We start from the raw sequence: 24,124 nt of genomic DNA on the forward strand, positions 1-24,124 counted from the left end.
GAGGACAATAGGATCCAAATTTGGTTTTTGTTTATTTCATTGATTTGGCTACAGGAATATTTCTAGCAAAAAAATTGCTCTCTGGACTTCAGTGTCCAGCCCAATAAATGGATATTGGTTTCTGACTTCTCTGCATATTTAAATTTTATATATGCAGAGAGTTATATGGATATTAAATGCTGAAAAAAAAAAAAGAAAAATGTTTGGCACAATATCATGGAGGAGGATTCTTTTTTATTCTATCTGAAGCAATTAATGTATTTGTAACCTGAGACCTGGAAGAATAATTCTTCAAAATATTATTTGTAAAGATGCTGGTGTACTCTGGGAAGTCTTTACCCACCCAAATGGTGAATGAACTGCAGAAACCATAAAAATATGGAACAGGCTGAAGGGAGTTCCTACTCAAGTATATGTAAATAAATGCACATAACCTGAGAAACAGACAGAACAAGCAAGAATCAAAGCCTGACTTCTTTAGAGCTTTTCAGGGAATATGGGAAGGAAAGAGAAGTAGGGAAGTTTCTTTTATATGAAAAAGCAGTTCAAACATAGTAAGCTGCCATGTAGGGTATATGAGAGGCCGGTGAGAGCTTGTGAACTAGTATAAGACAAGATGCCAGAGAAGGAACTTGGGAAAACTGAGCTGTAAAAGTCACAACTGTGAGGTGCAGCTCCTGGATACTGTTAAACATGATATGTCTTAATCTGAGTATAATGACAGGAAGATATGCACATTGTCCCCTATCTACCAAACAAATAAAACATCCATCAAGCCAAGCAAGTACTGAAATAGATGGGTTTTTGACTTCTTATTACCGACTTAGTAGTTCCCAGATCAGGCCCCAGTTTCATGAGGACTGGGTTCAGCTCACTACAATTAAAGGCAATCCTGACCTCAAGAGTACCAGCTGCCTGGTACTATAGAACAAGTGAGAACCTACCCAAACCTACCCCCTTTCTTGCTCCTTTTTTCTGCCTTTTTTTTTTGCGTAAGAAAATTGTTCTCAGCTGAAGTCCTTACTGAAGTTAAGCAGAACATCCTTCTGTGGTGTTCTGTATACATGTACATGTGGTGTACTGTATACATTTCCTTCTTCTGAGGCCACACATTTTATTCATTACGTGCCCTCCCTTCTGCAAACAGTTCAGGTTTAATGTTGTCCAAATCCAATTATGAAAAAAAATGCTTTATCTGAGAGAAAAGAAGCAATAGATCCAGATGTCACTCTTGTTTGTCCCAGTAGTTTCCAATCCTCCAACAACTTCATCTTTTTTTTTCCCCATGAGATGAAAAATTTCTAAAATGTACAGTAAAACTAAAATAATATGAGGAATATGGGATCATAGACATGAGATATGATGTAGTGAAGTATACACACTACCTCTTACTAAGCTTATATTGCTGTATCCATCAGTTCCTCTTAAAATTCCCTGACAGAAAAGTAATCTATTTAAAATGCAATTTTTAAAGCATTTTTTTGAAGCAGATATTACAGCTGGTATAAATCAAGGTACCTCTTCTCATTTAAATGAGGTTCCAGATATATATTTGTAAAGTTGACTCTTCTAGATAAGTCACATTTGAACATTAGAATAGGATGTGATTTTACTTAAACAGAAAACATATGCAAGAAGCATATTTCAGTAGCAGACTTGAACTCTTCAGAATACAGCAAAACAGAAAAGGGAAAGACTATTTAAATGCTTACCGATGTTTAACTGAGGCTATTAGTTACCAGATGGTATCATGGTGTATCTGCTTTTATTTTTAATTTCCACAAGGTTATCCTATCTAATATAGTACACCAGTGAATATGGCTGCTTTAATTTTCAAAACAGTTAAAATGGACTCAATGATCTTAAGGTCTTTTTCAAGCAAAAAATTCTGTGACTGACTACCCTTAAATTATAGATATGTATCAAAATCATAGTAGTACGCTTAACTAAAAATAAGGTTTTTCTACAGAAATTAGATTTTAAAATACAGTTTACACTCACCATTTTTTAATTTGAAATTAATATTTTTTAACATTGCCACTTCTCTCAAGAAAGCCAAGGGTTTTATCTATTTATTTCTTTATATTTAATTGTCACACATTGATAGCTTTCACCTATCCAAGGTCATAAATTCACCTATTGTATTGCTTATTCATTAAATACCTGCCATTAGTTCAATCTGGAATCAAATAAGCATTAGAGAATTTTTTCCTCTTGTCAAAAAAAGCTGTTTCATTAAATTTATTGAGAAGTACTTCAAATTATGCTAAAATATTTGCAATTTCATTGAAATTCATTCTAGTTCATGGTTATGTTGTTTGGTTTTAGTTTTGGTTTTGGTTTGTTGTTTTTTTTCCCCCAAAAAAACCTGCTGATATAAATTTGTGAGGAAATCTGTCCATTTCAACTTAGGCAGATATTTGCATACAAATCTGTATCACAATCAGACAAATCCTATGTACTGAATTTTTGTCCGTTACACAGCATTCTTTCAATTTTAAAAATCTTTGGTAAGTTTTATAAATTTGAGGACCATATTCTATGCATTTTCCTCCAAAAAACCAAAACCAAAATCTACTAACCAACCAAATCAAAACCAAGAAGGCACAATTGTATTATTTCTCTCATTTATTTAACAGAATGTTTTCAAGAATCTGGAAGATCTGAGGATAAGATAACAGGAGTGGTTTCCAGAAAGAAGGTTATGAAGTATATGCAATTTATGCTATGCCTAAATAGCAGTCATCAAGGGAAAAATATATTTTTCACTTCATATGTGAGAAGTACTGTGTCCGTTGACTCAAAGCTGGACATAAACTTACTGTATGCTAAAATAGCTTGTTATAGATCCAGCTCTTGTCTTGGTACTGTCCATGTGTCTGAATTACTCCAACATATATGGCATCTGAAGACCTCTTGAAAAATTCATGAAGTGATCATTTTGCTACTTGTTAGAGAGAACAATGACTTATGACACAGTCACTATTATTTTCAGTCATTTACCTCTTCAGTCTAATGTAAAGTCAGTGCTGCCCTTAATATAGAAACTCATTAAAAGTTCTGGAGGTTTCTTGTAATTTCAAAACAGCTGTAATCAGCTAAAAGTCAAAAATACCATCCACATCTTTCAACTATTTTGAAGCATTTCTGCTTCTTGTTCCAAGTCATGATTTGGTTGCAGTCAAATCACTTGCCAACATTTGGAATTTTGGCAAAGAATCATTACTTAAATGCTTTCAGGCTTCATTGTGCTCTGTCATTAAAAAATATAGATTTCAGATATTAGATCATACAGTCATGTCACATAAACAGCATATATTTCAAAACAGCTAAAAAATAAATAGTTATTATATATAGCCATAACAAACAAACAACCAAACAAAAACAATGACAAAAGTACAGAAATCACTATTTATATGTAGGTTCCAAAAGAGAGAGAAAAGCACATCAATAAAAAAAATAAACCCAAAATACGTACTTTTTTCCTTTCTTAATTTTCCAAATTTCAAAATTTTAGAATCTAGATCACAACTTTTTTATTATTATTATTTTGGTAAATTGCTAATATTTATTTATAACCATATCTATGGTTAATTATTGCAATGGAATTTTTCGTTATAACTATCAAATATTATTAATATTCTTAATTGTCCTCTTATTAAATGATAGATTTTAGTGTCTTTCAGACTCTAGATTTCCAAAACTAAGACTTTAATTCAGCTTTTGCTTTGCAAAGTCACAAATAGCAAGTTCATCAACACTAATTTGTTGCATACTCCTTTCAGAGCCACCAATACCTGTGCAAAATTCATTGCAATGAAAAGGAAAAATAATTAGATTATGTCTTGTTACGCTTGTGAAGTGGCATTATATTTGGTAAAATAAAAACTATTCCAACCTTAGAGGTTCATCCTGGAGTTGCCAGGGAAAATCTTTCTATCAGAGTTTACCTGGTCAACTCTTTTGTATCTGCATGAGGGATGCCCCTGTTGCACTTTTCCTCGCTGGAAATACATTATGTATTACAAGTTGTTGTTGCAAAGAGACACTCTTTCACTTTAGCCATCCCTTTATCTTTTACCCACTTGGAATAAAGTGGATTCTGCCACAGAGTGTCTTATATGTCTCTATGCATTCTTCATCTCACTCAGTCATCCTGACTCACCCAAGATGTGACAGTAAGAAAATAAAATACTAGAAGTGTCAATAAATGCCTGAGGAAGGGGAGCCCCTTTTAGTTGTATCACAAGAGTGTAAACAAAAATATGCAATGTTACATTCCTTAAATAAGCATAATACTAAAAATAAATTATAATTGTTAAAATATGCAAATCACCACAAATGTTATTTTTACTCAAAAATCTGGCAAAGAACTGAGCAATTTTGATATATTTCTACAGTGATACGAAAACTTTAGTATTAGAAACAAAATTAAGGAGTTTAGGAAGAGATATTACATTAAACACAATAGAAGAGAGAGCTCCAGAAATGTATTGCACAAATCTAAGGATGCTCCCACTTGGCATATGTTTTTGTAGGACACCTATTAAACTGGCCACTCAGGATGGGAAGAAAAATGTGTAGACATACATAAGAAAAACATCTTATTAATTGTATTACTATGAGGTCCTAAACTTGTGCCTCTGATGCTTCAAGTCCCTGTGGTCAATGTCAGATCTCAAAAGAATCTTCTGCAGACTCAGATTCTGAGCTACTATTCAGTAAAAGAGGAGAATAGCTAAGGAAAACACACTTCACGAGTTAATATTTGGTCACGTATATGAAGGCAAATTGTATTTTATTAAGGATACAGACACAGCTTCTCTATTACAGGTTTCTGGAATAACTTCTTTAAAATCTTTTTTCTTGCAAGGACAAAAAAGGGCAAAATTGGTTAGTCAGAATAGCTAATGAGTCAAAAGAGTTGTACATCCTTAGTGAAATCTGTCTGAAATAGTGCCATGTAAAAAAGCACTTATAAAACTCCAGTAAAATATTTTTAAATATTAGAGACATTCATAGAACAATACGTTATGAACACTTGACAGTTATAATGTCAACTGAGACAGAACAAAAGTACATTGAAAAAGGTAGTAAGTCAGTAAAGAAATCATATGGACTACCTACTTTTATCACAAAGCCTCATGATAATTGATTTCATGGATGAAGTTCTTTCAGTATTAAAACTACAGAACTAAAAAAGCCCTGTAAACCTTTCAGAGAATCAAAGAATTGCTGAGAATGAGAATGGAAAGGATCTCTGAAGACTGTGTTGTCCAATGACCCTTCTGAAGCAGAGCCAACTAAAGTAGGTTATCCAGGGCTGATGCCAGTTGTGTTTTGAGTACTCCAGAAACAGAAAGCTCACAGACCCTCTGGGCAACCTGTTTCAAACACTCTCACAGTAACAAAAAAAAAAAATTCTTATGCTCAAGTGGAATTTTCTGTATTATTTTTTTTGAGCTGATTGGACAATATAAGAAAGTTATTAAGCTATTAGATCATCCAGAAGAGGGGTATGAAGATGAAGGGCCATGAGGGGAAGCAGTATGAGAAACGAGTGAGGTCGCTTGGTCTTTTCCATCTGGAGAGGAGGAGGCTGAGGGGAGACCTCGTTGAAGTCTACAAATTCTTTGTGAGGGGAAGAGGAGCAGCAGGCACTGATCTCTGCTCTGTGGTAAGCAGCAACAGGACCTGAGGGAAGGGTCCGAGGTTGCGTCAGAGAGGTTTAGCTTGGGTATTAGAAAAACATTCTCCACCCAGAGGGTGTTTGGGCACTGGGTTGATACAGGGAGATGGACACAGCAACAAGTGTCTCTGAGTTCAAGTGTTTGGACAATGCTCTAGGGTACAGTGTGTGACTCTTGGGGACAGCACTGTGCAGGCCGGGGAGCTGGACTCAATGATCCTTGTGAATCCCTGACAACTCAGCATATTCTGTGATTCTGGGATCCTGAGTGGTTTATAAGTCAAACACTTTGATTACCAAAGTAAAAGAATATTAAGTTCACTTCTTGATTGGTCCTGCAGTATTTGTAATATTGTCTTAAGTAATTTTTATGTGATTATTCTGAATGAGCTCTAGTAAAAGACATGTGTCAGTCTAACTTCAAGCTTATTCCAATCAAAATTTATTATTATAAGACACATTTCTATTGATCATAATTTGGAAATATTTGGCATTTGAGAAAAAATTAATCTATCATCAATTTTAATAATTTCTTGCAAATAGCAATAAAAATGGTTATTTTCTAGAACAGAGGGAAAAAATACAGAATCTTCTGAATATGGAAAAAAATTTTGGACATTGTGTAAAGCTCTAGTTTTGGGCTGTTTCTTAGTTATGTTCTGTGCAGTGTCCTTTCAGTAAAATCACCTTTGCTGTCCTTCTGAAAATGTACACAAATTAGTAAAAGTGATTCTTTGGAAAGTTATAATGAATATATCACCTCAGAAGAGATTTCCTAGATGTCAGAAATTATTATCTCTGACCCTTATCCCAGTGAATTTTTCAAGGCTTTTATTTCAGAACAAAGTGTGAAAATATCTTATTCAAAGAACCACTGAACTGTGTTCTTCTGGGACGTAATAAAAGTAAATGCATAAATATGCATCTAGTGAATATACACATACTGGAAGTTAATTTTCTGATTTTTAAGACATTTATGCATGACCTTAAAATATCCTTTGTAGTATAAATTTTCAATGTGTATGTCTACAACAACTCAATAGAAAACCTGTCCCTGGCTGATAACCAGACTTCTCAGTCACTTTATTTGGTCTCAAAATACAGTCAGACTATTTTTTTCAACTTACCTAACAGACTTCAAGACTTTTGTGATTTGATCCCTTTAGATGACTCACACTGCTGATGATTGCAATTTATGTTCCGTTCAGCTGTGAAGGAATATGATGCTGAACATTGTTAAATTCATTGAATTTTCACATCTGGTTGCATACACTTTATTTAATCCAGCTGAAATCTTACTTTAGAATTTCCTTTAAACTTAGAAAACAAGAACATTGTAATTTGAGCCTTCTGTATCTAATCTATTTAAATTCTGCAAGAAAGTGATTCTGTATCAGATTAAAATTTATTTTGAAAAAAAAGGTATATATAAATAGCAAAACACTACAACATCTGGTGAATTTAACAGCTCCTCTAATTTAGAAGATGTTAATGAAATATAAATTTAGGTGGGCACTACTCTTTGATGATTTTTGTGAGTTTTAAACTATTTGTTCCATATACAAGCACTACAGTGCACTGTGAATTGTGATCTTGCTTTAACTGTAAGAGAGAGAAAGGAGGGAGGAAAGCAAAAAAGAGAGTGAATGAGGAAGAAAAGGAAGGAAAGAGGGAAAAAGTGGGAAAAGGGGAGGGTAAGAGGGAAAAAGAGGGAAGAAAGAACAAGAAATACTGTAGTCTCACTATCAAAAATTTTATGGCACTTTTATTATTTACACAAATGCTGCATCTGATAAACGTTTTTTTAAAAAAGCACCTTTATGATCTTTTATTTTTACATACTAAGCAAAATACTTTCATTATGAATCAAGGAGTGCTTGTTGCAGAGTATTAGACCTCAGACAAAGAACACATGGAATATTTTAAGCACATAGACATCATGTTTTGCAAAATAGTTGTTAAAAACTTTGGGAAAAAACTTATGAAATTCTCATATTGATAGTTATTCTAGGATTATAGAGACAGAAAAAAGGAGTAAACATGTTACTAAATACCTGACAAACTCAGTCCTGCTAAAGTTGCAGCTGAACTCTGTTCCTTAAATATCACAAGAAGAGATGTATTTGGGTTTTTTGTTGGTGGGTTTTTTTGGTTTTTTTTTTTTAAGGAGTTTTAAATAGTTCACATTAAAAGTTTGAAATATTTTAGTTACCTTTACTTCCAATTTTTAGTGGAGATTTTCTCAGTAGGCCACAGTCTTACATGCAAGGTATGAGAGATTGAGATTTATTCAATGCTTTTGCTTAGTTTTTTTTGGTAAGGTAAGTTTATGAATCAATGGTAAAACCTTTATTTATAGCAATGGGGCTTTGGGTTTGAAGTGTCCTAGATAAGGATTCTTTTTGTTTGTTTATTTTGTTCTAAACAAGAGCAAACTGTAGGTCATAAATAACCACTAATAGACATTGAAAAATATTTTTTTAGAAGTGCACTTTAAATATATGTATGTCAGAAATCAAAAACAATCAGTGTCTTTTATTAATCCACTTTCCTAGCATGTGCCTAGAGCACTCAGCACGGAAGGTAGAGATAAATTACTTAAGGGCTTTTGATTAAGGAGTTTTGATAAGGACATTAGAAAGCTGTAAATCCCCTAAGCTCATCTTATTTACTTGCATAGCTGAGCAACTCTGGTGAATGTAGTTTTGTAAATATGTGTCTCTGAATTACTCCAGGGATCCTTTACTTAAGTTTCAGATATTTAATCTTTCTGAATTTTCATTTCAGCCCTGGAGCTCTTCCAAATCTAATGATAAAATCTGTATTATCTTATTGTTTTAATTTTCCACCTTTTTTTAATATATATTAAATGAGATACCCTTTGGTTAATTTTCCTGAGTCAGAAGAAGATACACATATCTATTTATTTTCAGCTTTTGAATGAAATTTTACTGGAGAAAAAATAGTTCTCTGAATATCTGCAAGGTCAATTCTACAGCCTCTTGAAATCAACAACCTTTTTCGTTACAGGAATAACTTTGTCTGATTAGACCGTTTGACTTCCAAGGGTGCTCTAACTATAACTTTACTTGAGCATGGAATTGTCATTGAATGCTATATTGTAAAGTTAGATGACACAATGCTGTGTGTGTGAGAGTGACTATCTCCTAAAAAGCATTTTTTTTAAATGTAGCCTAAAGGGTTTGTGTTTTAAGAGACAGGAAAAGAAACATTAGAAAAAGCCCCACTGAGTGGCAGAGCCAACTAACATTTTTATCTTTTGTTTTCATTGTTTACCATAGCTCATCAATTGTGTTTACTCAAAGGTTAATAAAGTTTGTGACTTCAGGCTGCCTATAACCTCATGCAGACAACATTAATCAGATACACAAGCTTGACAAAACCCTGAATTTTTTATAGTAACAAGACTATCCCAAAAGTTAACTTTTTGATCTCTCAGTGTGTTAAATAGCATGTATACATACCTGAAGTGGTATAGATTTCCTTAGCAGGAAATAACTTATCTGTTCTTTAATAGAAGATGGCTTTCAGACATACTATGTTCTTCCCTTAATGCTAAATATATATCTTAACATTTTTTTCTTCTCTCTTGCTAGTCTAATTACTGCTAAGGGTAATCTCTGTGACAAAAAATATTTTATTAAATCAAAGTAAGGGGATTTACATCTTCAAAGGTGTTGATTAAAAGCTAGTGAGTAAAAGTCAAATATATTGTCTCTAGTAACAGACTAATTTAGAAATCTATAAATACTAAGACTGTCAGTTAAATTAATTGAAAGAATAGCAAACATCACTGCTATGTTTACATTCAGAGGTTTAGTCAATGAGTCTGTTTTCTTAAAATTCTTATATTTTTAGAAGTGAGATAAACATGCTGAAGTGTTTGAAGAAGTCTTTCTTGGGCGAATAAAGTTCAGATGTCATCCCTGAAACAAACCCTTCATGGAGAAGCTGATGGTAAAATTTCTCATTATTTTCTATAATTTTCTTTTATGTTTTTCAAAGATCCTCATGAGTTCAACCACAGGTTCATAAAATAACAGGTTTTAAGCAAGAAGAAATTCTGTCTTCTAGTCTGACTTCCATATGAAAGGCCTTAGCATTTCAAGTCACTCAGCCTTACTCTAGAAGTTATTGACTGACAAATTAAACAGTCTGTATTATGCAGATCATCATAATATGTCTTGTGGATTTTCTTGTTTTTGTTTTGTTTGGTTTTTTTAAATTTTGTCTTAAAAGGCTTTTAAAAGTCAAGGAAAATTGCTGTTGTTAGAAGTCAGTATTGTTATCATTGCCATTATGTTTCTTACCTATTGTGGGGCAAATGGGTCAATTATAGTCTATAATAGCAGAATCACTAGAAGAATATGAAAAAATATGGCTTACAATGAAAATAGTCAGAAATCATATTTTTGATGATTTTATGGTTGTAGAAAATAACAATCTGCATGATATTAATAAAGTTTCTACAACCACAGGTAGGGATCCTTTTCATGATAGCCCCATAAAAGAAACCAAATTTTCTTTGTTATCATAAGGCCAGAACACTAGCAGGTGTTCAGTGGTGCTGCTCTGGGACTAAGGAAAGGTTAATTAGCTTTTTTGCTATTTTTATATTAATGAAGTCCATGTTGTAAGTCACATCAAGTCCAAATGAAGGTGTACTCAGTGATTTGTTATATCTGGACATTAATTTTATAAGTGTCATGATTTTTTTGTGAGTACCAATTTTCTCTTTATTCTTTAGTTTGTTTCACACTTCTTCTTTTCTTACACAGAAATATGTATTAAAACTGCTTCTTAAAACTTGATTCAAGGAATATAAGCTAGGGGAGGTCAAACACACATTAATTTGATTTCAAAAGTGTCACATATACCCATATATTCTAACTGTACAGAGAAGAAATTATTTTCTCTGTGTCTTCTGATATATTTCAATATTCCAACAAAACATATCCTAATCTCCAAGCGAAAAAATAGTCCATTGTTATTTTTCCTTCAGTTCATTAAGAATGTTGTATTCCATTCAGGAGTAAGAAACACTTTTTTTTATTGGCATATTAATAGACAGGCAAGCAAGGTTTACAACGTGAAAAGATCTCTGCTGAAGCCTACAATACACTTCTCAGGGTATCAGGTACACTTCTCAGGTATTTAGGATATCAGTATATCATCATATCAGAAATATATACAGGTATTTAGGGGAAATGGTTCATAACATTGTGGAATTCGAATTCTCTATATATATTAAGGTCCAGCCATGGGAAATATACTATTTTTCATGTATCTATGTCTACTTAGGAGTATTTGTCAGGGCTAAAATGTCATCAAGACACAGTTCCTCACTTATTGACACTTTACTCTTGCCATTGATCAGGACTATGACTAAGAAAAATCTAAATTTAAAGCAAAATTAATGGTTTGAATTAGGTAATTTTTAAGTACATTTGAAATTCTTCTTTTGCCTGTTCTTCTCCAGTGCCATCTGCACAGCTTACACAAAGCTATTGTCACATTGCACTGATAAAAATATTCTTTAACCTTTTTTATCCTGTAAAACAATAGTTAAAAAGTATTCCTATATCACATTTTAATTATATTGTCCATTAAATATTTTCTTTTCCACAACAGATAAGCATTTTCTCACAAAATATATTTGTTTTAATATTTTTTGATAAATCCTTTTTGTCTTTAGAATATTAGAACATTTTACTATGTCTCTACAATTGTTTGGTCAAAGATACAGAAAACAAAATTATGTTAAAACGTTCAGGAACAAGCACATCTTGTGTCAAACAACCTAAATGTTATTTAACACAACACATTTCTATGAGAAAATATTAGCCAGCCAAAGTATTTTTAACACACTTCAATAATTTTATTATACTCCATTCTGTTTTGAGATAGATTCATGTTTTTATGTTTTCAAAATCCAGGGTTATTTCAGTGAAATTAAATATTTCATTGCAAACACTTTGAACCTCAACTTAAAAATATGATTTTTTGCTTAAAATACAACTGTTCTTTTTGAAACAACAATATAAAAATATAAATTAAAGAAAAAAGAAAAGAAAAACAGAAGAATATGAAATATTTAAACATTTAAAAACCAGGAGTACATAAAACTTAGGGCTACAATTGAAAATATAGTTAAACAAATGAGTATGAGATCTAAAATCAAAATGAAATATTTAAATTAATTTACCAAGAAATATTTTTCCCTAAAATATGCAGTCAATCTTAAGAAGAAAGGATAACATGGATTATTTTTAACTTTGCAGTTGATTTCTGAATTAATAAAACTTGATCTTTAGGACAAAAAAAGTTTTCCCTTATCATTCACTTTATATTGTATGTCTGAGAGGATTCAGAAGAGAAGTAGATATTTAACTTAAGATTCAGACATTCACACAATTATTTTATCTACCAAAAACGGCATCAGAAATGTCATCCAGCACATAAGAGCTGCTGTTTGATGGTTGTATTAATATGAGAGTATCAAGTCATGTTTTTATATTTTTTCCAATGGAAAATACTTCATTCTCTCTGGGTGGGGAGGAAAAGCTAACAAATAATAGGAATCATTTAGATACTGATTTCAAGAGATACAAATAGTTTTTTTCCTATTTTGTTTAACATTATAAAAAAATTCTAATCCTATTTTTGTATCTTTTACTGACATTAGTAATAATAAGACTATATTTGTTTTTAGAACAAAAACATCAGATATACATGTATGATAATTTTTAAATTAAAATCAAAATAGTAACTTTATTAAACAGAGCTGGTCATGCATGAAGGTACAGCCTGGAATTTAAGAAGTATTATAAACCAAATTGCTTTTCACATAAATGCTACTATTAAAGGCCTCTGTAGAAATGTAATTTAATTATAAAATGTTTTCAATTTAATGCATTCAAATATTTTTAACAAAATTAGTATTCTTATTTGAAGTAATGTAAAGTAAATGAAAAAAAACCCCACAAATCTGTTTAGATCTTCAGTGCCTCAAATAGTAGGCCTTTTGGACACAAATAATGACTCAAGCAATGCTAGCATTTCAGGCAGATCTTTTTCACATCAAAGGTTGCCCCTAATACCTAGAGTTAAATAATTCAAATTATTTATTAGTGAAGGAACCCATGGGATTATATTACCAAATTTTGTTATAGTTTCACAATTTTACTGCTAGGATGAAATTTAAATCTCTATAAGCAAGTGTAACATGCTTACTTTTACTCATTAATTGTCCATTTACAAGTATACCAATTTTGGTCCTTTTTACAAAGCTATCTTTTTTAAAAGAGAAGGTAATTAAGATGAGAGATTCCTTCCTATTTGTTGATGTTCAGTCTGCATATTTCATATTGTGTATTTTATTTATTCATCCTGATACCAGTATGATTTACTGGTTGTACTACAGCTGGACTGAAGATTTGCTTATTCTACCACAGTTGCTTTTACAAAGCAAGCACATCATACTTTACATGGATGGATAATAATATCTATGATCTATGCTTACTGATTTTTCACCAAAAAAAAATAATTCCTAAATGTCTTATCAAAGATATTCTATTAAGAAGTAAGTTATGCTACAATGGCATGACATAAGAGTTTTTATTTAATTACCCTGCTTCTGGAAAGACTTAATTCAATTTAATGATACTAAATTGTTTAGGGGTTTAATATTATCTATGTATTCTACATTTCTGAATTTAATTTGTCTCATATCACAGAAAGATGGAAGCTAATGTTTGAGTATAATTTGATGGCCTATCTGAAATAAAAATTGTAATATATTTGCCACAGCTCCCTGTGGCAATTAATTGTTTTAGAATTTTTGAATTGTTTTTTTTATTACCACATATATTACTTAATAACTCATACACATTATTGGTGAAGAATGGACAGTATCTAAAAGAAGCATTTGAAGCCTAGGCATAAAACGTGCATGCAGAGGTTAAGAGGTAAATTTGTTTTGACTGATAACAGCATGAGATTTAAGAGGAAGCCACCTACAGTGTCTTATCTCAGTCTTTCCACCATTCTTAGGTCTGTAGAAATGCTGTCTTCAATGATCCATCAACACCAACTCTATTCAGTTTATCAACAAGGGCAAATTTGGAGAGAGAGTAACAGTTTCTAAAATTTTATTTATATGACTTATTTTTAGTCCCTTAAATTATTAGTCCAACAGGACTCCACAGGAGGTCTGAAGGCAAAAATTATTTAAAGGAGGAGGTTTTAATTTTTAGGTATAATATCCTCATAACATAGGATGTCATGGTTCAGAAATATTATGATATCACCATTTACTGAAGCAGAAGTAATTTATACCATTCAGAAAACGGTAGGATTATGACCAAAAGATTATCCATAAGATCTTGCATGATATGCACTAATAGGCTTACAAAACCCAGAAAAAGCTCATGCCTTGTGAGACAGTTAAGATGTAGAATTTTAATGGTAGCCTCAGCTGCATAGTACTTTTAAAATATCGATTTAATTATAGGTCTGGAGCATCAACTTTGACACAGTGTTCAAAAAAAAAAAAGGCAAACACAAGAAAATCTGGACCCGATTTGTAAATTTTAACAATATATAATCTTAAAAAGAAATAAGTCTTCCTACTGGAAAGACTTATCTCAAGTTCAGAAGCTTTTTGAAGATGTACAACCAGACTTTTCTCCATTTAAAGGCTATTAATGTGTCGGTTGTGAAATCTATTCACTATTGAAAATGTCAGTGCATCATTTCACTACTCAGAAGTAAAAGCTCTTTGTAAGGCTTTCCTATTATACTGAGTATTATTCATTCCAAATAACAGGGGAAGTGGGCATTAAATTGTATTATCCAGTTCAAAGTAATTGTTACAGAGGAAATAAAAAGCCACAGGAACATAGGAATTGCAATAATGGATCAGACCAGTAGTTTATCTAGCCAAATATCCTAACTTTGACAGAGACTAAGACAGAAAAAGATACTTTTTAGCAGATGATTATTGAACAGTGTTGCCCACAGGAGAATTTTAATACCTTTTTTGTTCAAGTCTGGCATATACTTAAAGTTATTTATTACAATAAAATAAAAGAAATACCAAACCTCTTTCCCTTTAGTTATCAAAAGAAATGTAAGGGGATTTTTAAGAGCTTTTATATATATAGCCCTCATTACTATTTCATATGGAAATTGTTCTAGTATGCAGAGATTACTGCCTGGATTATGATCACATTTCATGATATATTTCTCCATATTTTATGGTCTAATTCATAATTTCCATCTTCTTTTGCAATGCTTTACAATCTATCACTGCAGAGCAGATTTTAGGTGCATTGTCAGGTGCTTCATGATGTTACTTAAATTGGAAAATATTATTTTTCCTTGGTATTTTCTAAGGTGCCAATACTAAACAGGAATGTAGTTTAAGTCAGTGTGAGATAATATCAGTAAGTGTGAAAGCGTGGATGTGTAATGGTAGCATATCACCTAAAGAGGCAAAAAGTAGTCTGGCACAAAAAGTTGAAAATATCCTCAGAAAGCAAGAATTGCTATCTGTCACTACCTGTTCTAACTGCAAGAACAGGAAAGTAATCTGGAAAAATAAAAATTGGTGTAAAAAACCCAGAAAAAAATCTATCATCATCTATTGTTAGAAAATAGAAATTAACAGTAGCAATTGGCTGCTGTCATATAACCCTTTATGTCTCTATAATATAAAATAGAATTTTTTTAATCCAAACTGGAGCCTTTGGCTGAGAACTCCCCATTCTCCCTATGCTTCCTAATTCCAGATATGTTCTTGGCACAGTGATGATATCTTGTTCAGCACAGAGCAGAATAAGAAGACATAACATTGTTGAAATCATCTATAAAAATGTGTATAAAGTACAAAATTGAAGACAAATTCAATTCATTCAAAGTTTGATGCAAAACAGATTTTATGCAGAAATTTGAACACCCCTGATCTATCTTAGTTTTGTAGTCATGTCAATGCTCAGAAAATTAAATTATGTGAGACAGTGCCTCAGTGACAGAGAAAAACACAATCTGAAGCTGGCCTTTATGACTTTAATTCTATGTCACAAGACTTTCTTAATGTGCTCATGCTGATGCATAGACACTTCTCCAGAAAATGCTTTTCTTTCATATGTCCATAAATAAAATTTCCTGTCAGCTGAACTTCAAGATGCAGATAAAGTCAGATAAATATTAATTTTTTTTAAGACTACTACATTTGAGTTTTGATACACAAGAAAATGGCATAATTCTATCTTCTGTACAGATGGATACACATATATATTATATGAATGGTGTCTAAATTGTAGAAGAAAATGAGGAAAATTATATAATGTCTGAAAAGTAGTATTTTAGTAATTTATAATATACCTACAAATATTTGAGCTTGCCAGGTCACACAGTGGTCTCAAAAATACATTCTGAAAAAATGGTTGATTTTTTTACACTTTGCTTGTCCTACCTTTTTTTTTTCTTCTAGCAATCAATATCTCACATACACTTTCCATATCTACTTTTTTATTTTAAAATGTTAATTTGAGTTTATTAATAATAAACTCATTAATAATAAATATAATAATTATCTTTAGAATTAAAGAGAATAATTGAATTCTTTGAAATAGCAAGATGAGATGGACTGTGGAAGGGATGAGACTTCTTCACCAGTCATACTTCTTTCATGCATTTGACAGTAAAAGTGAATATAGTGTGTTAGACCTCTAAAGGTCTTAGCATTAGAACAATCATCATTAATCTCCTGGAAGAAATCCAGCTTTTCAATATATTCCTAGAATTTAGGTCACTTAGAATGAGATCTAGTGAAGTTTTGTCCTTGGAACACAAAGAGTTAACACTTTTTTCTCAGCTCTTCCAAGAGTTTGCCTTCATTTTTCCTGACTTTGGGCAAAATGAAAAAGAAATAAGGACTAAGTTTTTTAATGGAAAATCTAGATGTTTCTTTTCTGACCTTTTCTTTTGCAGCTTGTGCAGTAGTGCTTTTGACTGGAATGTGTCAAACATTCCACAAAATGACAGAGATCAGAGGCATAATTGTGACAACAATGACCAAAATCACATAATGATCTTTTGTTCATTTTCAGAATTAGGCTATCTGAAAGAGAGGATGAAAACCCATGAATGCATGATTGCTATCTATGGTCATTTACATGAAAAACTGGAAAAATAAAGCTAGTTTGTAGTGTGTTTGAGTTTGTTTCAGAAAAATTGTAACAAGCAGACTAAGTGCAACAATAATTACTCTTGAATGGTCACTAGCTCTCCAGAAAATTAGGTTGAGTATGCAAGAGTAAGTATACATCAGTTTCAATAAAAAATGTGTGGTCAAAATATATTGCACCAAATATCTTTAAATATGCAAAAGATAATCTTAGCAAAAGTTAAATGGAAGTAAATTCCAGAAGACTAAGCAATAACAAGGAAACTGGGGCATTTGGTTTCTAACCATATTTGATTTCTTTTTTTAAATGCCACAGGATGAAGAATGAAAAAAGAAAATAAAGTCAAAGATAAAAAAGGGTAAGACCTGTAAAAGAAAATACACATGGCCACTAAATGAAGGAAAGTGAAGATGAAATCAAAGAAGTCTTCATTTTTTCACCCTGGTTATTAATTGTTCTGTCCAAAGTTTTAAGATGGAATTAGCACCATACAGTGCTCCTCAAACCAAAACATTTCTGTTAGTTTTCCTTCACAACTGTTATTTCACAAATTTTGTCACTGAAGTGACAGTATTAAAACAAATACCTGGAATTCAGGAATAAATAATACTCTTTAAATTCAATAGAAATTTTACATTTTGCATCATAGAGAATAGAATCTTGGGCCAGGTAATAGAATAGAGTAGAATCTTGGGTAAGGTAACTACTCTTATTAATCCTCTGTAAAAAATATTGATCAATATAAATCTTAATACACTTGTTTGTAATATTATTAAGCTTTTTCTCCTACCTGTTGAAGACATTTTCTCTGAAACATTTTTATAAACCTCTGGACAACTTACTGGATAATTTTTCCAGCATTATGATTTTTGACTACACCTTTTCAATACTTGGTCAACTGTGAATAGCCCACAGTGATAAATTTTGTTGCTTCAAGCAGCAGACATTAAAAACATGACAATAAAACTGTGACTCAACATCTATCATTCCATTTATATTCATTGCAGTTTTTATGGCACTATGTTGCATATCACTTTGTTTCTTTATAGATCATTAGGATATTTAAAAAAAAAAATTCTGATATTTTATATATTCGACAATAGTCCAGGAAGGTCTAGCTAGTCCTCAGCAGGCTTATCTTTCTGCTTCTAGAAATTGAGTATTTAGTAGAGGAAAAAGTTAAAATAAACATTAAAAAGCATTCAGGATAAAATTATGTAATTACACATCATTCCAATCATACTCTTATGATTAAGGGGAGGTACTGGCACCAAACTGCTTTCCTTTTGCTGTACAATTCAACGTATGGGGAAAAAAAAGAGGAGATAAGTAGAAAAATTAAATATGAAAATAAGGAATGTAGTAAGAGCTGGAAAACAAAAGCATTGGGATATAAGAACATTCTCATGTAAGGAACATGGAAGAAGGGATTTTTCTAAGCATAGAAAAACAAAAAACAAACTTCTATGAAATAACAAACGCTGTAGAAAAACAGTAACCGGTAATTTTTTGTGTCCCTCTGAGAATCTCCTTTACTAATACCATATAAAGAAAGGGACAATTAATTAAATTAAATTAAATTAAATTACTTCCAAACAGAATCAAGGAACCATTTTTATCCCATGAAGAATAGTTTTAGTTCAGAACTTATTTTTTATAGGTTTTTTCTGAGGCTGAACATTCAGAAATTGGAATAAAAGACATCACTTTATACATGTACGCCTGTGATGAATGGAATGACAACAGTTAATGTTAAAATCAATTTTTGGAACACAGTTCAGACTTAATTCTTTTAGTCTTATACTAATCCCTAAATATGAAGTTCAAGGGTGTCCACATGCTGAAACAGACCCCTGCATAACCACCTAGTGCGGGTTTTGCCCCTTGACCTTGAAATGCGGATACAAGCTTTTGTCAGTCATCAGTGTAGATATTTCCCCTACTTTGAGGATTACTCTTAAGTGGCACCTACTGTTTCATCTCCAGATCTTCATGAATGATGTGCTTTGTTTTTTTAACGGGTCACAAGTGAGCATCAGGACTCAGTGTGTGCTGTGCTGCTTGCCTTGTCCCAGCCCCTGCACTCTGCATGCAGCAAAGGGAGGTGACAGTCTTCCTGACTCATAGGCAAGATGAATGTGTTCATCTAGAGAAATAAAAAATAAAAATTATAGTGAATTTTAGGTGGGAAAATAAAATCAGGAGACAATGATATACTAAGGATTTTACAGGACAGCAAAGTCTGAGAAAGAATATCTTCAGAAGTTATGGAACAATACTTTATTAGAAGCCTATAAAGGTCTGAAAAGAGTTTGTTGCCAGCAAGAAACTCATTGGAAGTTGTTGAATTGAGAAGTCCTCTAGGAAAATACCCACCCTCTAAAAGTTTTGTTCTTGTTGTGCCTAGCCTAGCCTGCTCACTTTTACACAGAAAAGTTACACGCAGATCAAATTGAATATCTGATGGATTGGGGATGTTAACATAACATAGCTTTGTTTGTGCTTTTTATGGTTGTTTTATTTTATTCTCCTAGGTTCTACACTTTGCATGCTTAGTCATTAAAAAAAAGAAGAAAAAAGGAAAGGAAAATAAAATACTAAAATTGGAACATCAACTGCCCTTCTATGATTTTACTTTAAGAAAGAATTTTTTACTTATCTGAACTGGTGTCCTTGATCACAAGATGGTACCCTGCTTACAGTTGATTAACTTAATTTGTTGTTCTCTCTTTTCTTAAACTTACAACAGAGTTGGGGGAGTTTTATTAATTAAAAAATCACAATAATTGCAATTTTCTATCTTGCTCTCTTGCTTTTACCATCAACAAAAGTTAAGGTTATATTTTTCATAATCTGACTAGTGGGATAAGGAAAATGACTATTCCTGAGGGACACATAAATCAGCTAGAAGAATTGCTGTGAAATAAATGCTATCACACTCTTTATATAATTAAATTGGAAAGTTCAAGCTTTTCCACACTCCTAGCTCCAGTCCTACTACCAAACTTCACTGGTTTCAGCTTCATCTCAGTCACGAGACCAACCCTTAAGCAGTATTTACTAATTCCCAAACACTCAGCATCAAAGAAAAGTTACAGATGTAATTCTAAATAGCCTTGACACCCTTGTTTGCGGTCTGAATAGCTGAAATAAACAGGCAGGCTGCCAAATATTTCTCCAGAGTAGTTATTTCCCTTTCAGCTATATAATTTTAATTTACATGGAAATCATTGATACTTTAAAGTGGTGCTTGTCCATCAAGTTTGTTTATTTCCTAGTTCCCTGGCGTCTTTAAATATAAATCCAAGTCATTGATTGGTTGAACAAATGTAATTGACTCAAACAAATGTTTATCAGATTGAGTGTCTCAATTCCTTCTGAACTGATTGAAGTCTATCCCATGAAGACAGACCCATGCCAGATAAATACATTCCATTGAGCAGTATTCCACTGATTTCACATTATACTCTTCAGAATAACATAGACTGAGTTGTATGCAATTATATTTCATTAATTTTTTTTATTCATTTGGATATTCCTAGAATTGTTAAGATACTGATGTTTAAAAACAGACAGAGCCTATTCAAGTTGCATTGGTGAGATTAACATGTCAAATAGCTAACAGATTTAAAGTGACAGAATTTTACTGTAGTTTATTGCCCTTGGTTTTTTGTGCTTTTCTTTTTTTTTTTTCGTTCTTCATTTAGATACTAGACACAGGATCAAACTGATGAAATACCCCTGAATGAGTCATTCAACACTTCTTTTGCTATCAACAGGGAGAAATAAGCACCTTGGGGCATAATTCATGTTACCCTAAGGTGGAGACCCATGGAATATCATATTAACTGCTCTTTTAAAGTCTTTGTCTTTTTCCATCTACAGTAGGCAAGGAACTCATGATGACAAACACAGATGTCTGCATTATAGGCATCTAAAAGTAGCTTATTCATTTTCTGTATCAAATGCCTTCAGAAAGATGATGGGCATTTTCAACTCCAGCTGAATATATAGAAGCTGAGGAGATCAAAACTTTCTGATCAGCAGGATTACATACCATCTTAAAAACATATTGAGACTTTTGAGATTTTTAAATTTTCCTTTTACCTTTATCTCAATATAATGAAAATGAAAGAATCTGGATTCTGCAAAGGACACCAATGATTCTGTAATATTTTTATTGGTACTGCTAGTGATGCTAAAGAGTCAGCAAGGCAGTAACTGAGAGAAAAAAAAGCAGAAAAAAGTGCACACTGTTGACATGAACAAGGTCTTTACCTAAAGTCCTGTTGATTTTCCTTTTTTTCTGCAATATAACAGATGTCTTTGTATACATAAATGTAGATTACATACTCTTACAACTTATTATAATGCATGGTCTAGTTCCAGATATGCAAAACTAGTTCTCATACTTCCAACATATGTCTTTTATTTTTCCTAGTTTTTATTTTAGGTTTCAGAAGGACAATCTTTTTAAATTCCTTTCTACCAGGGGCAAGAACATAGTAGGGAATACCATTCCTTGTTTTCTTGTGTTACTATTTCTGGAGATGTTTTAAAATGTTCACAAAATCTAAAGTTCTTTTGTTATTTTTATTAAGAAATAACAAGCAGTATGATATATCAATATATCAAAAACGTCTTCAAAAAGCTGCAAGATTTTAACCATAGACCTTAGGGAATAAGACTAATATTTATTAACTCTGCCCTGTTTCTTTCAAATGTTGCTGGTCTGATTTCACTGGCAGTAATACTTAAGAGGGTAAACACCGGATGTTTCTACAAGGAGAAATGAAATCTGAATATAGTTTGGCTATTTACTCCAATTTTTAAAGGCAAAATTATCTCATTTATTAAATCTTTTCTAGCACTGTACTGTGACATGAACTCTTAGTTTACTTCCACAATCCATATTTTGAGTTAATACTTTTGTTGAAGCTGCAAACAGTATGCAGCTCAGACTACTATTGTTGATTCATTACCTTCAAAGGCTGGAGAGAAAGATAAACTGTTCTAAGAAACCCATATCTAAAATTCCACAAGTGCCAAAGTCTATCTTCTTTAATATTTAAATGGAGATATAACATAAAATATTAATGACATTCACAGACAGGAACACCTGCTTGGATGTTTGTTTTCCCTTGGTTGAAATAACCTAATCTTATCCTGCTGTGCAGGCAGGATTCATTTTACTGAAAGGTTTGCTTACATGTACAGAGGCAGCAAGTGGAGCTGGGAATGTTGGATTATCAGATTTTATATTTCAGAATTTAGATGTCTGTAGTATCACCTGAAAATTTGAAATAGTTGATGTTAAAATATTTAAAGTTCTCTAAGAATATACTATTTAACATTGCAGGAATTAGCTCAGTCTAGCCTAAATCTGTATTACAAAAGGCAATCAGCCTCATTCAAAAACTTTCATAGGCTTTCTGATATGGCTATGCCGAGTTTTAGTACTCCCAAGAGTGAACTAATTATGCAGTAAGCCATAATTAAAGACATTTACTTCCTCTCCCTGATCATATAAATGTTTTTATATGAGTTTAGGAAGGCCATATTAAGGAACACAGACATAAACACCATTAATTTAAAGCTTAGCTGAGGATTTTTCTCCCCTAACCTCTGAAGTTAGTATATATAGACATAAATGCAAAAGACTTTGAGGTTAGACATTACAGCATGAGCAGGTCCTCTACTGTCAAAGTCTTTAGCTACCTTAAACAATGTACTTCCCTTTTTTTAGAATATGCTTGAAAAATAGCAGAAAGGTACTATGCATTTGTCTCAATGATATCCATTGTCAGATGGCAACAAAATGCTTTGCAATTAATTTATACCAGTGACAACAGAAATCACAAGAATAAAAGCAAATTAATTTGATTCTTTAAGTAAAATAGTTAACTATAGAGCTAGTTAGATAATGAGAAAATATTAATATACACTTGATTCAGCAAAAATATTTTAGAAACAAAATTTTTTGTCTCTAAAATTTTCTGCAGAATTAAACCTTCAAATGTAGTATGTCTCCCCAGTGTTCGACAGACCAATACCACGACTTACTTGCTATGGATCTACTACACTGACTTTGAATACAAAGCCTCAAGGACAAATTACTAATTCCTCATCCAATCACAAAAATACAAAAGCTTATTCCCAGTGGTCTCTTGTTTTAAAGTGCACCATTGTGATGAGTTCTGAATGGGGTAGGTGAAGAAATTCTACATGCTCTTATAATTCAATGATATAACCAGATTTGAAAAATTAATGTTGTGGAAATGGAGCTCCATTATTGTTTCTTTTAACAAAGCTAAAGTTTGTTAATAGTTTTCTGATAACCTAGAGAAGTAGGGAACTTATCTCATTTACTTCGAAGATTCAATTTGAAATTAATTCCACTGAACACCCCAAGGGTGTTTAGATTTTTTTTGCAGAAAAGGAGTTCCATCCATTTTCACTGCATCAGTTCTTCAAACTGCATTGCATAATTAACAATCTGTGAAATAAATCTCCCCAAAAAGTTACAGATACCTGACTCTAAAGTGTATAAAGAACACAAAAAAATCTGAAATAAGACTGTTTCACTGCCCTCAGTAATTCAAAGACATTTATTTAATATTTGATACATGCCCTTTTATAATGGCATAGATGTCAATATACAGTCAGTTAGTGAGAGAAAATTAAAGCAAACAAACAAATAAACAAAAATTTAAAAAAAATTATCACCCCCCCCCCCCTCCCCCCCCCCCCCCATTTTTTTTATCAGTGTTACCTTTCATATCCCTGATTATAAAGCAGGGAAGTGCAGAAGTGTGGAACAACCAGGAGAAAATATCTAATGGTTCTTAGATATATAACATTTCTCTGTCTCCTTGCCAAGTCTCTATTAAAAAAACAAAAAAAAACAAAAAAAACAAAACCCTACAAACTTCACATTATCTTCTTCTAAAAACCCTACTGACATTTGCAAAATTTTCCTTACATATCTCTGTAGATGACACTAAAAATACAATAATTGCTTATTATAATAACATTCATATATATCTTAAGTAAAAAAATTGAAATAAATAATGTATGCAAAAATCTTGAAGGAATGTATTTTGGGTCTATAAACATGTCTCTACTGTATTCATTAAGATTTAAATTTTTATTTTTGATTCCTTATTTTACAACAGAGTTTCACTGATACAGTCAGTGGAAAACATTTTCTTCTTCCCTTGAC

The sequence above is a fragment of the Passer montanus genome, unplaced genomic scaffold (genome assembly GCF_014805655.1).
Source record: "Passer montanus isolate IOZ18808 unplaced genomic scaffold, ASM1480565v1 scaffold11, whole genome shotgun sequence".
NCBI classification, from domain to species: Eukaryota; Metazoa; Chordata; class Aves; order Passeriformes; family Passeridae; genus Passer; species Passer montanus.